Source organism: Echinops telfairi, unplaced genomic scaffold (assembly GCF_000313985.2).
Source record: "Echinops telfairi isolate 266 unplaced genomic scaffold, ASM31398v2 ScPeMD7_7469;HRSCAF=8507_1, whole genome shotgun sequence".
NCBI classification, from domain to species: domain Eukaryota; kingdom Metazoa; phylum Chordata; class Mammalia; order Afrosoricida; family Tenrecidae; genus Echinops; species Echinops telfairi.
Window position 1 is genome coordinate 78,468,480 of NW_022111373.1, and position 13,612 is coordinate 78,482,091.

General features: G+C 45.8%; 1 non-coding gene across 1 annotated transcript; it reads left to right on the forward strand.

Annotated features, from left to right (window-relative positions):
* The first annotated feature begins 11,477 nt into the window (after window positions 1-11,477).
* On the forward strand, window positions 11,478-11,541 carry LOC115873854. The gene has a single exon (XR_004048634.1). It is a non-coding gene; the product is annotated as a U7 small nuclear RNA (small nuclear RNA).
* The last annotated feature ends 2,071 nt before the right edge of the window (window positions 11,542-13,612 follow it).

The window sequence follows — 13,612 nt, forward strand, 5'->3', positions numbered from 1 at the left end:
TCAGGATGTTATCATAAAGCAATATGCTCATCACCACCCACGTGAGTAAAGTAAGTTCAGGAGTGTGCAGTTAAAAAGAATCCTCTCTGAGAGAAATAAAAAGTGGAAACCCAAACGTTGGAAGCCAGAGTCAACCAGTGTGAAAAGACGGCACACCTTCTTAGAGGAGATGGGACCACTCTGTGTTGTTTTTCGTTATTTCAGAACATTTTCTTCAGGCTTGTACTCATCGTTATAAGCTCCCCATTTCCCCCCAGCCATACCCTCTGGTTCCAGAGGTTCCGGTAACGGGACCATTAATCCAGTTTCTCTATAGATTCACCTATTCTGCATTTCATATCCAGAAAAGCACTTTAGAAAATAGCACCAATAACAAAGTAAAATAGATTTAAAAAAAAAAAAAACAACCTTCCATCAAAAAAGAAAGTAGAATATGTCGTAAACTAGAACAAATGGAAATGGATCGTTCAGGAGATCAAACTGAGAGGGTGCTTCATTGTAACCTAACTGCATCTTGCCACCATCCCCTGGCCGATGCAGTCCGCACGCTAGCAGGGCCATTCGCAACCCTGGCCCATGATCGGCGCGATTCACCAGCGGCTTAATCCACCTGGGTAAAAGCCCCCTCGCACGATCGTAAAGTAGATAGTACTGCTCCACGTGTTGCTGTTAAAGCCTCACCACGTCAAGGGCAAGCAAAACCTTTCTCCCCGCGTCAAGTCCCACAGCTGGAAGCCCGCCGCTCGGCAACTTACGTAAAGAGGTACTTCGCTGCAGCTCAGCTCCATGGCTTCCGCATCTGCAAGAGAGTCAACAAGAGCGGTCACTGCGAGGCCCGGAGCGGCAAACCTGCGGGACCCTCTCCCCGCGCCAGGGATCAGTATCCCCCGGGAGACGCAATCCACCCATCAGCCCCGTGCACTTCAGAGGCAAGAAGGTCTCGAGAATAAAGCAATGAGACGGCATCTGTATAAAAGTTTTCAAGTCAAAGGATGCTGTGCTGCGTCCGTGCTGACTCCGGGAGTCCCATGTGCGCCGGTATAGAACCCCACCCCACCCCCACTTGGGTTTCAAGCACTGATGTTTCAGAAACAGAAAGCCAGCACTTTCTTCCGAGGCACCCCTGGGTGAACTCCAAGCTTTCACTTAGCAGCTGAATGTGTTAATCATCGTGCGCGCACGCGCGCGCACACACACACGGACTCCATCTGTCTAAAGCGCCTTGCTTCTTCCTCATTAACTTGATCATCATTTTCCGCGCATAAGAAACTCCTATGAAGTCCAGACACCATGCCACCAACTACTCCAAGAATAGAAAGAAGACGTCAGTTAGCCAAGGAAAATCAACACGCACAGGTTGAAAGGTCCTCCTTCGTGGTGCACTCGGATGGCGGGCGACTCCCAGGTGAGAATGCACTCGGGGCTGGACCAGGCAGGAGGGAACCCCCAGACCACAGTTCGACCGCCTAACGTGGGGCCTGACCGAAGTGAAGCTTGGAAGCTGGCGGGCTGCAGTCCACGGACAGGCTAGCCAGCTCCCCTGCGCGTTGCAATGTACACACAGCCCAAATCTGTCTTTGAGTGCCCTTGGCCCTTTAAAAAGGACACCCAGAATCTGGCTTCCTGCTTAGGATAAAAGACCCAACATCATTCCAAAGGGACCCCTCAAACAAGGGCTGTGTTCCAGGAATTACGCCGAGGTGACTGCGAAGTAGCCCAGTCCTGAAGCGGCTCACAGCTGGAAGCCAGGGATGCACAGAGAAGGTTACTGCAGGCAGTCTGCCGGGGCAAAGGGGAAGGCCGCTCCACCCTCAAGGTCCTACCCAACCCTGCTCCACAGACTGCTGCCAAGGCGCAGAATTTGGGGGACACCAGGCAAAAAAAAAAAAAAAAATCTGAATGATGATGTGTGCACTGCCGTCCTCCAATGATGCACTTGGCAGGGACGAAAATCAGAAAAGTTCCTTAAACAACAACAAAGACACATCACTTAAACACTTAATACATGTGGCGCCCCTGACATGCTCGTAGGTCACACGTCCTGACCCCTGAGTCATCCTGAGAGGGGGCCAAGTGTCCCACGAGGCTGAGGGGTTAATAACAAGGGGTCCTTACTCAGTGTAGTGGGCCCTGGGGCAGGGTAGGGAGACCACTTAACTGGATGTATGGATCACAACCATGCATTTTTAATGAAAGCCCCTCTCAAATTGGACAAATGGCTCAAGGAGTCCAACTGGGACTCCCGGTCCTGGTGTGGAAGGTTCTTCATCGGCCAGACTATGCAAATGCAAATAATAACCAACCCGAGGGCTCATAACTTTATCCTTTCAAAATTCAAAAGTATGAAGAAGGCATTTAAGATCATTAATTTATATCCACTATCATAGACCATGCAGCCCAGGAGGCACAGTGGTTACCCGTTGGGCTGCTAGTCACGAGGTCAGCAGTTCAAAACCACCAGCCACTCTGAGGGAGAAAGACAGGGATTTCTACTCCTGTAAGAAAAAAGTTACAGGGACAGTTCTACCATGTCCTATAGGGTCACTATGAGTCGCTATGAGTCACAATCGACAGGATGGAGTGAGTGTTTGTTTATTATCATAAACCAGTGGTTCTCAACCTTCCTAATGCTGCGAGCCTTTAATACATACCCTCATGGTGTGGTGACCCCTCCAACCACAAAATTATTTTCATTGCTACTTCATAACTGTCATTTTGCTACTGTTATGAATCGGGAGACCCCTGTGAAAGGGTCCTTCGACCCCCAAAGGGGTTGCGACCCACAGGTTGAGAACTGCTGTCATAGACCATCATAGGTAAGAATGGTGAAACTTCATCTTACAACACTTTGGACATGTTGTCAGGAGAGATTGGTCCCGGGAGAAGGATGTCATGCATGGTAAATAGAGGGACAGCGGATACGAGGAAGGGCGTCAGTGAGCAATGAGATGGGCCGATACTGTGGCTGTAACAATGGGCTCAAACATAGGAACAATTGTGAGGATGGGCCAGGGCCAGGTAGCGGCCCATTCTGTTGTGCATCGGGTTTCTATGTCAGAGCTGATGCAATGGTACCTAACAACAGCAGCAACATCATAGGCCATCAGGTGCCCTGGCAGCACTGTGCATTAGGCATTAAACCGCTAGCCACAGGACAGGTTCAAACTTACCAGCCACTCCCGGGGGGGAGATGAAAGTGTCTGCTCCGATAGAGATTTATAGTCTCACAAAGCCTGCGACAGCCGTGTATGTGGCACAATCAACTCGACGGCACTGGGTTTGGTTGGGGTTTGTCAGAACCGCTAGGTGCTCTGGCAGTGCAGTAGGCATGGGGTTACTAGACTGGTTCACCAGTCCAGCTGCTCCACAGGAGAAAGACAGGCTGTGTGCGCTATAAAAGTGTATAGTCTCAGAAACTCCAGAGAGTCATTTTACTTCTGTACCTATAGGGTTGCTATGAGTTGGAATTGACTCCATGAGCATTGGCCAGTCACTGCCATTGAATGAATGCTAACTCATAGTGGATTTCTCCCATCATTTCTCTATAGAACCACTGGGGGGGGTTGAACCCCTGACTTGAGGTTAGCGGTCCAATGCTCCCTCCACAGCACCACCAGCTCCTTGACTCAATGATAGGGTTTGTTTTTAAAAATCATAGACTATGACCCTTATCCTCTAAGAAGAGCATGTTTCAAGATATAAGCAATTTTACACTATGCCTACAGTCATGCCAACCGCTGGTGCAGGCCTTCACAAAGCAGCCACTAAGCCTGATAACAATCAGAAAGCCCTTTCAAGAGTTCTACTAAATAGCAGAAGAAATACATTACTATAACAACGCAGTGGTTAAAAAATGGCTGAAATAATATGCAGAAAATAAGAAAAGCAAGAAACTAAAAGGCGTTCCTTGATAGGCAAACACTGTTGAAGACACGGGTGAATATTTTAAGGAGCAAACACTAGAAGAAATTAAGCTGTGTGGGAGATTTGCTATACAATTAGAGAAAAATGCAGATGTTTTCCAAGACTCAACTTATGGTACTTGCTAAATTTTCTCCGACAGTCAAGTACACACACCAAAAAAAAACCCAAAAAAAACAAAACGCTTTTTGATGAGAATTATGGAGAAATGTGATCCATGAGTGAGTTACCTCTTTCATAATATAAAGGATGCTCGGTGGTAGAACTGAGTACGTATGAGCAATGACAGGGCCCCATCAAAAACAAAAGCAGAACACAGTGGCCCTCAGGTCACTTCCAGGGATGGTGGCCCTGCAGCTTACAGAGCAGACTGGCTCAGGGCTGTAATCTTTATGGGAAGGGATCCTGGTTGCACAGAGGTTAGGCACCCCAAAACTAAGAACCAAACTCACTGCTATTGAGGCAATGCTGACTCATAGCAACTCTATAGGACCTGCCCCTATAGAAATGCCCCTGTAGGTTTCTGAGACTGGAACTCTTCACAGGTGTAGAAAGCCTCGTCTTCTCCCTTAAGTCCCCAGCTGCTAGCCAAAAAGATCAGCTGTATGAACCCACCAGTTGGACCCCATTCTATGGGATCGCTATGAGTGGGAATCGACAGCAATGGGTAATCTTTGCAGAAATCGCTGATCAGGACTTTCCATTGTAAAGCTGGGTGGCTTTGAAATACCAACCTTTTGGTGGCGCATAAACCCCACCCATGATACCGTTCTGATAGGGCAGCAGCTACAACAAGAAGTACATGTGACAGTACATGTGGAATGTATGTACTGTGCCACCCATGGGCCAGACACTGCCACCAGGAACTCAGAGCCCACAGAGCACACAGAGTTGCACAGGGCAGCAGCCACCATGGTGAGCTGCTTACACACAAGAGCTCCCACGGTGGCCACACTTCACACCTCTGTGGAGAGACGGGAAGTGACTAGGAAACATTTCACCACACTGAGGTTTGCAGGTTAGCATCTGGGAGAGTGCTCTCAAAAGCTGTCACAACCTCGACGCCTCCCGCACGATTTTCTCCCACCAAAACAGAAGTCTTTCAAGCATGCTGGCTTTTTTCCGGGCAAACTCGACTGCCTTTACCTAGCAGGTGGTTTGCTTGCCTTCATTGCACATCTGCTTTTTAGAAATAAGCACGATATCTTATTAAGTGGAAAAGAAAAGGCACTACAAAAGAAAGTCAGGTTAGAGATAGTGTACGGGATAGTAAGAACATTGTCGTTAAAGAGCTATTTGTAAGTATTTCCACGGTTTAAGCTTGGCCACTTACAAACACCCACATGGATACAAGACTTATTTTTCCCTTTGGGGCAGGGTGGGGGGGCGTGGAGGAGGCTTCTAACCTAGTTTGTAAATCTTCCAAAATAGGCATTTTGTAATTTTCTATTTAAACCTGCAACAACTTATGATTAATTTACAGAAAAATTCATTGACATTAGGAAAGAAAAGAATTTACTATCTTTAAGCACACAAACAGGAAAACCTTTGCATAATTGGAGTGAGATTAAAATATCAGTTCCTGATTTTTAATTGCAGTTAACAGCACACTTCTATTACAGTCCATGTATCTTAGAAGCAGCCTTTTTCAGCAGTGACACACTTCCAAACCATGTTCAAATAGCACTTAAAACCAGACATTCTAGCTGAAGAATTACAGCTAGTCAAGCTGAAGTAGTACAAAGTATTAAAACTATTACGCAGAGGTTTTCGACAATGGCACATACTCCCCTGATGACTCTCACTGAGAACTACCATATGACGACATTTGTATCAAGAAACAAAAAGGATATTATTCATAAAAATCTTCACTATAATTTTTTTTTAATATTGCTTTTTTAAAATACATAGCTTTAAAAAAAATTCTGGTTTGTGCCTCCTCGTATGAGTGTGCCTACAGTGACAAGGAGCCCTGGTGGCATAGTGCTGACCTCAAGATCAGCAGTTCAAAACCTGCAGTCACTCCTCAGGGGAAAGATGAGGCTTTCTACTCCCAGAAAAAGTTACATTCTCATAAACCACCAGGGGCAGCTCTATACTATGTTCTGTAGGGTTGCTAGGAGGCACTATGAGTTGGTATCAACTCGATGCCATGAGTTTGATTTGGTTTTACGCTGTGAGATGGTGTGAGCTGGAAGCGCATACAGAATCCTATTTAACAGTTTTAGGAGAGATCCAGTTTCTCCATTTATTTTCATTTTTCTCTCAGGACAAGGTCTACTGCATTAGCCTGACCTCCACTGATACTAAGACATCACCTAAAATGTGACATCCCATTGCAACCCGCTGACCTTACAGACAGCGACCTTCAAGAACAGAGCAGAGCTGCTCTTCTACCACAGTAGCCTGCCACATCTGCTGGTTGAACTGCCTGTCTTGAGGCTTAGCAGCCCAATGCCAGACCCACTGTGCCACTGGCTATCCTTAAAAGGTGTTGTGGCCTGGGCTGTATTACAGGCTATTTATCATTTGTTTTATTTTTAATAACTCATATTTCATTATTCCTGCCTCTTCTACTGTCTGCAGGTAGTGCCACGGATTACCTGGTTTTTCCAGGCCTTAGGATTTTTTCCTGGGAGCCCTGGTGGTGTAGGGGTTACACACTGGGCTGCTAACCCCAAGGTCAGCAGCTCAAAACCACCAGCTGCTGCTTGGGAGAAAGGCAGGGCTTTTCACTCCCGCAGCAGTCTCTTCAGAACCCTACAGTGGCAGTTCTGCCTGCCCTACGAGGTCACTATGAATAGGCATGACTGAATGGCAGTGAGGTTTTATGTTTTGGGGGTTGGTGGTTTGTTTTTTTAGTTTTCCATTGGCAATGAGGTTTTATGTTTTGGGTTTATTTTTGATTTTGCGAGTTTTCCATCTTGACAGGCTGCAGTCTGACCACTTTCCTACCTCTCCTGCTAGTGCACAATATTTATCTGGTTTTTCCTCCTGTGGCTTCCAGCTTTTCCGGGTTTTAGTGTACAAACTAACACTAAAAATTCCCCACAGTTCTCAACCTCAGCCCCGAACCTTCTAAAAGCCATGTCATAATTTCCTAGATGAGTTGTGGAGAAAATAATTTGGAGCCAACATATACTCAATCAAACCATCTGACTTAAAACCAAATTACATATATTTGTTATTATGATAGGTAGGTTTTATTGTGCCCACCTGGCCAATAGACACATGTGGGATTAATAAGGTTGCAGTTTAATTGAAGGGCAAAGAGATAAATGGCTCAGCAAACCTCGATTGTCTGTCTCTTGCTCTCTGGTGATCGGACAAGTGTGTAGCTGCCTTAGCTAATTCTCCGCCTCAACTTGTGAGCTACACTACCCATGGGACACCCAACAGTGGTCTGTGTTGCTATAGTTTGAGGTTCCTTGGAGACCTGCTTCACCACACTGCTGGTGTATACATCACTTGAGCTGGGGACTGTTGGACCCTGTCATCTGGCTGTTAGTGACCTGCTCTACTTTTTACTGTCTGTAGCCAGACTGCCTATATTGCCCTACAGAAGACTCCACTGTCTGCTTCCTTGACTTGCACCCAACAGCCCTCGTGAGTGGAAGGACTGCCAGTATATTAACTGTCTCACAGAAGTGAGTTAAACTGAGCCCTCTGTCCTTCTCTGTGGACTAATTAGTTGTTTATTTCAATGTGAGATGATGATAGATAGATAGATAGATAGATAGATAGATAGATAGATAGATAGATAGACAGATAGATGTAGATATATAATCATAAGTGTCCTGGTTTTGTTTCTCTAGAGAACCCTGTCTAACACAGTTATGCATCTGTGTGTGTATACATATAAATTTGTATTTCCATCTGGGTTTCCTCCATATGAATGATTCTTTCACAGTGAAGAGCAGTAAGTTCTGTGCTCACTTGCAGGGCTGCAGGATGTACTATGCCGTGGCACCAATTCAAGACAGAAGTCTGTGCTTGCTAGACATTCTGACTGCCAGCATCCTTTGTATGTTGTAGCTCGGCACACATACATGCCATGCCCTGTATTCCATTTTATTTTGGGGGTTTTGTTTTGTTTTTTCCATTCTATGTTTTAATGCTGAAGTTCTCCACTTGGAATTTTAAAATGTTGCACGCTAAAGTACTTAAAAAAACAAATCATACTGCATTTTTCTGAAAATTTTTCTTGGGAAAGGAAATGCCAAAATATTTCCAAAGTCTTACTGGCAGCAACTAGGGACTGGTTTGGCGCTTTCGGGAATAGCCACAATTTTCAGGTTTTATAGGAGGTGAAGTTTTATCAAAGAAATATTAAGACGCAAATGCTATAGTACTTCAGACTTATAAGGCCTGTATACAGGAGAAAGACAAAGCGTTCTACTCCCGTAAAGAGGTACCGTCTCAGAAACCCACGGGGCAGCTCTCACGTGTCTACCGGTCACTGTTGGGTCAGAACCGACTTGAAGGCAGAGAGTTTGATTTTGAAAGAAGGCATCCATAATGCCCAGATGTCTTTCGTTGCTTTTTAGGGCTGCAGAAAATTCTTAGGCCATTTTCAATATAACACCTACAAAAAATGCTCTTACATTACAATAGAAAGTAGAAACTGCATTCCTCTTACACCCCCAAAAAAGTCAGTTCTTTGTATGGAATTCTGGGTTTCTTGCATTTTGGACTGCTAAATGTAGATGTCTAAAATGTGACTCAATCGATTTTTAAAATCATTTTATTGGGGGCTCTTACAACTCTTGTCACAACCCATGCATCCACCCACTGTGTCAAACACATTTGTACATTTGTTGCCATCATCATTTTCAAAACATTTTCTTTCTACTTGAGCCCTTGATACTCAAGATCAAATTAATGACAAGTTTTACCTTTGAACATGCTAATGATCTTGGACTTGCAGGCCTGGTACAAAACCAATAAGCTGGCAATGTTCATATATTACCACTGTTATTGATAACTACAGTTGGAGGGCTAGAGGGTGCCCAGGGCAGGTGTGGGGCATTTTATAAGATCCCCTCCCTCGCAGGGGTCTTAAAAGAAATGTGTCAGAAATCCTTATCACCAGAATATTCATTTTCACAGCCCCGCTGCTACAAGGTTACCCCAAGAAGCAACAGCTAGCTAAATATAACTCTATTCCACAATTTAACCAACACTTAAAAAGCTAATCAAATGCAAGCAGCCCAGCCCCCTCCCCATCCTTACTGCGGACGTCTAGTCTCCAGCCTCCCCATCTCTGCAAACCCAAAACTCACTGCCCATCGAATCAACGCCAACTTAAGGTGACCCTTTAGGACAGGGTAGACCTGCCCCTGTGAGTTCCTGAGACTGTAACTCTTTCCAGAGTAAAAAGCCCCATCTTTCTCTGCAAAGCAGCAGTTTTGGGTTTTGGGTTTTGTCTTGGTCTTGGTATGGTTATCAAGTATTGTCACCATTGTTGTGGGGTGTTTTTTTTCTTTTTCTTTTGGATTTTTTTTTAGTCATTTTATTGGGGCTCATACAATTCATCACAATACATAGATCAATTGTGTAAAGCACATCTATACATTTGTTGCCCTCATCATTTCCAAAATTCGCTTTCCTCTTGGGTTTTAAATAAACTTAAGTGATACTGGAAACCTTTGAAAAGTATGCTATTTTTCATAAAGTAGAGAAAATTGACATGAGATCATTGTCGATGACTAATCCAGGCAATCATTTCTTAGTGTCGTGCATCCTAATTCATGGTGACCCCACGTGACAGAGAGTTGACCCACGGGGTCTCCTCGGCTATAAATAGCCAGGTCTTTTCTCCAGTGGAGTACCCGTGGGTGCCAACCATTCACCTTTAGGACAGCAGCCACGTGCTTTACCACTGTCCACCTGAGCTTCTAAGAACATACTACAAAACCAAAATAAACTCAGGGTCTTTGAGATGATTCCAACTCATAGCGGCCCTATAAAACTAGCTAGAACTGACCCCCTCCCACCCACACCCTGGGTTTCCAAGGCTGGCAGTTTTGAACTGCTGCCCTTGAGGAGAGCAGCCCGCCCAATTCATAACCAGTACTCCACCAGCGTTCCTGAGAATGTGTTAAAGACCCATGAACAAGTGTAAAAGAAAAAAACATTATGATAGGTGAAGAATTCAAATATCGCCATGCCAGGAGGAAATGAAAGAGGCTCTTGGATATTTGTAATAAAAATCAAGCTCTTTGAAAATATGGTGATGTCCTAGGTCTCTTGTTGTGCAGTTAATCAATTTTGTTAAAAGTCTCCCTTATTACACATGAACACGCCACCCCCCCAAAAAAAAACAACAACAACAAAACAACTCACTGCCAGTGAGGCAATTCCAACCCACTGCATCCTTGTAGGAGAGTCTAGACTGGTTTTTGTGGGTTTCTGAGATTGTAACTCTCTATGGGAGTAGAAAGCCTCATCTTTCTCTTTCAGAGTGACTGGGGAGTTTGAACTGCTGCCCTTGCAGTGAGCGGTCCAACATGTCCTTCTAAAAGCAGGGAGATGAGAAACAAAACTTGCACAGGGTCACACCGGACGTGGCAGAGCTGAGGCTTCCTCGGAAGCCCAGGCACCTAACATGATTCCCAGCTACCTGTTAGCCAAGGAAATAAAGTCGACATTATGTACACTGGTGACTCGTTTCCATGATTTCAGTTTCATTTTCAGAATCTTGTCTCCACCATTATTGCTTCTGAAATTTCGACCCCCGTTTGAAGGAGATTCCTTTTTAATGGTCCTTCCCTGCTTACCTCAGAGAAGGGGCCCTCCTCCGTACCCGCCCTCACCTTCTCTAAGAGGTGAGAAAAGCCAAGTTGCAGGCCTTGACAGAGAAGGAGCAGCCTGAAGTAGCCGAATTGGGGTGTGCACCCAGAGTTGGCTTGCCCTCACCTGAGCACAAAGCCTTTTGTGATATAAATACTCGGGCTCGCAGGAAGCGAAGCCGCTGAGCTGGGAAGGCAGGCCAGAAGCCGTGGCCAATACGAGCCCTGCAGTGTTCGGTGTGCCTTTGGGCCTATTACCTAACCTCCCTAGGCCAGTTTCCTCACCTGTCAAGCAGGGCCTACCTCACTGTTGTGAAGATGAGGCAGTAGTTACCCAGAGTAAAAGGAGAAAATACTTAGTGCCTATTACATGCACTCCATCAATGCTAGCTGCCATTAGTATTCATTATTATTCCTGAATAGGAAACAGGAGCCCTGGGGGGCACAGTGATGACTTATACCTTGAGCTACTAACTGCAAGGTCAGCAGTTCAAAACCACTAGCTGATCTAAGGGAAAAAGAAGGCGCTTTCTTCTCCTGTAAAGAGTTACAGTTTCAGAAACTCACAGGGCCAGTTCTACCCTGTCCTATAGGTCACTTTAAGTCAGGCACTGACTTGTTGGCAGTGAGTTTTTTGAGTGTGAGTTAATAATAAACACTAGCTGCTAACCAAAAAGCTGGAGGTTTGGGTGCCTTAGAAAAATACACACTCACAAAATCAACTATCAAAAATTCTTAGGAGAAAGGTCTTAAAAACTTACAAGCAAGTGTTACAGCTCTTTTAGAATTTATCTAAGAGGTTTTCTGGTTTTTTCCGGAAATCACCCCCCAACAATAACCAAAAAAACTTACAGTCAATCAAAGAAGCAACCATTTGTCTCTCCCTGCCCAGAGAAAAAGGAAATCAAAGATTCAAGGAAAGAATTAGTCCCAAGGACTAATGGACACTGAGAACCACAGCCTCCACTACCCGGAGACCTGAAGAACTGGATGGTGCCCGGCTGCTACACCACTGACCGCTGTGAGGAGGATCACAAAAGAAGTTTCTGGACTGAGGCGGGGGAAGTGGAGGGTGGAGGTGGGGGGGTCTCGGCATGTAGAACAAATTTCAAAACCATGACAAAGACCAGTTTTGCAGGCCTGATCAAGACAGTGAAACCCACAAGGCTGGGGCCCTTAGACAGCCTTCAGGCCTGGAGTGACCCCTCCCCGGAGGATCAACTTCCAGCTACAGGACAGGCAGGCCTATAAAATTCGTAATAACTACAGGGAGGAGCAGACCCATCAAGCCCACGGGACCAAGAGGGCAGCGTTTGCTAGAAAACAAATCTCAGAGACGGGAAGGGGCAGGAAAGGAGAGTGAACAGAAATGTGGAGCCGAGGGAGGAAAAGGGAAAAGACACTGTTACACCGGAGGGTGAGGGAGCTGCAGCCAATGTCACAAAACAAAATGTGCATAAACTGGTGCACGGAAAGCTAATTTGCTCTGAAAACTTTCTCCCAAGTGACAATAAAAACCTGAACAACAGCAAGCAAAATTCTACAGAGCACAGGTCCACTCCACCAGGAGTCGGCTCCACTCAACACCACCTGGTTAATATTATTACTACAGATTAACCATCTTCAAACGAGTTGCTTTAAGACATGAATCTTTGTTTCCAATGCATTCCTTCAGACCCGCTAAATAGCCGCCAGATCAAAATGACTCAGTGGGTACTGGACCCTGAAGGGGTTGGATGATCAGAATGGGAGGAGCCCAGTTCAGATCCCCATTCTTGATGGCCCAGCAGAAGAGCCAGGGATCTTGGTAGCACGAGAGTCTGATACTTTGAGAACCGAGATTTTATTGGATTCTTACGGAGGTGAATTTTCCACTTCCAGTTTAAAATTCAAAAGGGGGAAGCAATTACCACTGGCTCAAGTCTATTGCTGCATCAGTGGGCAACCTTCTGCATCTAAAGCACAAAGTCAATTCCGAGCTCCACACACTGACCTCTCGCTACAACTCACTGCCTTTGGGTCCCTTCCAACTCAAAGCGACCCTGTGAGACAGTGCAGAACGGCCCGTGTGGGTTTCCCAAAACTGTTATTCTTCACAGGAGCAGAAAGCCTCATCTCTGTCCCGTGGAGTAGCACGCAGTTTCAAACTGCTGACCTTGTGGGTTAGCAGCCCACTGCAGATCCAGTTCTGCCACCCGGGGTCGTGTCTACTAACTGTGGTAGTTACATAATCTGTTGTCAACTTGAAACTTAAGAACGAAGGGGTGAAGTTTAGCCTGTCAATCAGGTCGGAGCTTGATGACCTCATTTGGAGGCACCAAGGAGATAAGTAGCTCGCTGGAGGCAGGACGCTCACTCACTCCCTTCGAGACATTCTTGTTGACAAGCCACATGGCCTCGGAGTTGGAGGAGTCACGTGGAGACCCACCCCAGCGCGGAGATGCTTCTACCACCACTGGATCCACAAGACTTTCCACCCACTGGACTGGGATCTTCCTGCATTCTGCGTTATTGCATGGCTGCGGGAGTCTAAAGGGGAATTTATGGACTGGTATCGACATATGGGGTAATACCCACCAGACTTGTGGACTTGATCTTGACTGGGTTGGGCTGTTCTCTCAATATACAATTGTTCTTTTATATAAAACTCTCTTACACACATATGAGCATCCAAGAATTTGTTTCTCTAGTCTACCCCAGACTAACACACTAACTTAAGGGTGTCAAATTATATGACAGGGCTTCAAAAGTTCGTGGGGAAATATGTACTCCCCAGAGGAGGCGGCAAGGGGCAGTCAAGCAGCTGGGCGGTGAGGCCAAGGTCAAGTAACACTCTTCTGCGCTAGCACAATGACAACGGGTCAGAAGAAAGTACTGTGGAAATCACCTTAAGGGTGGGC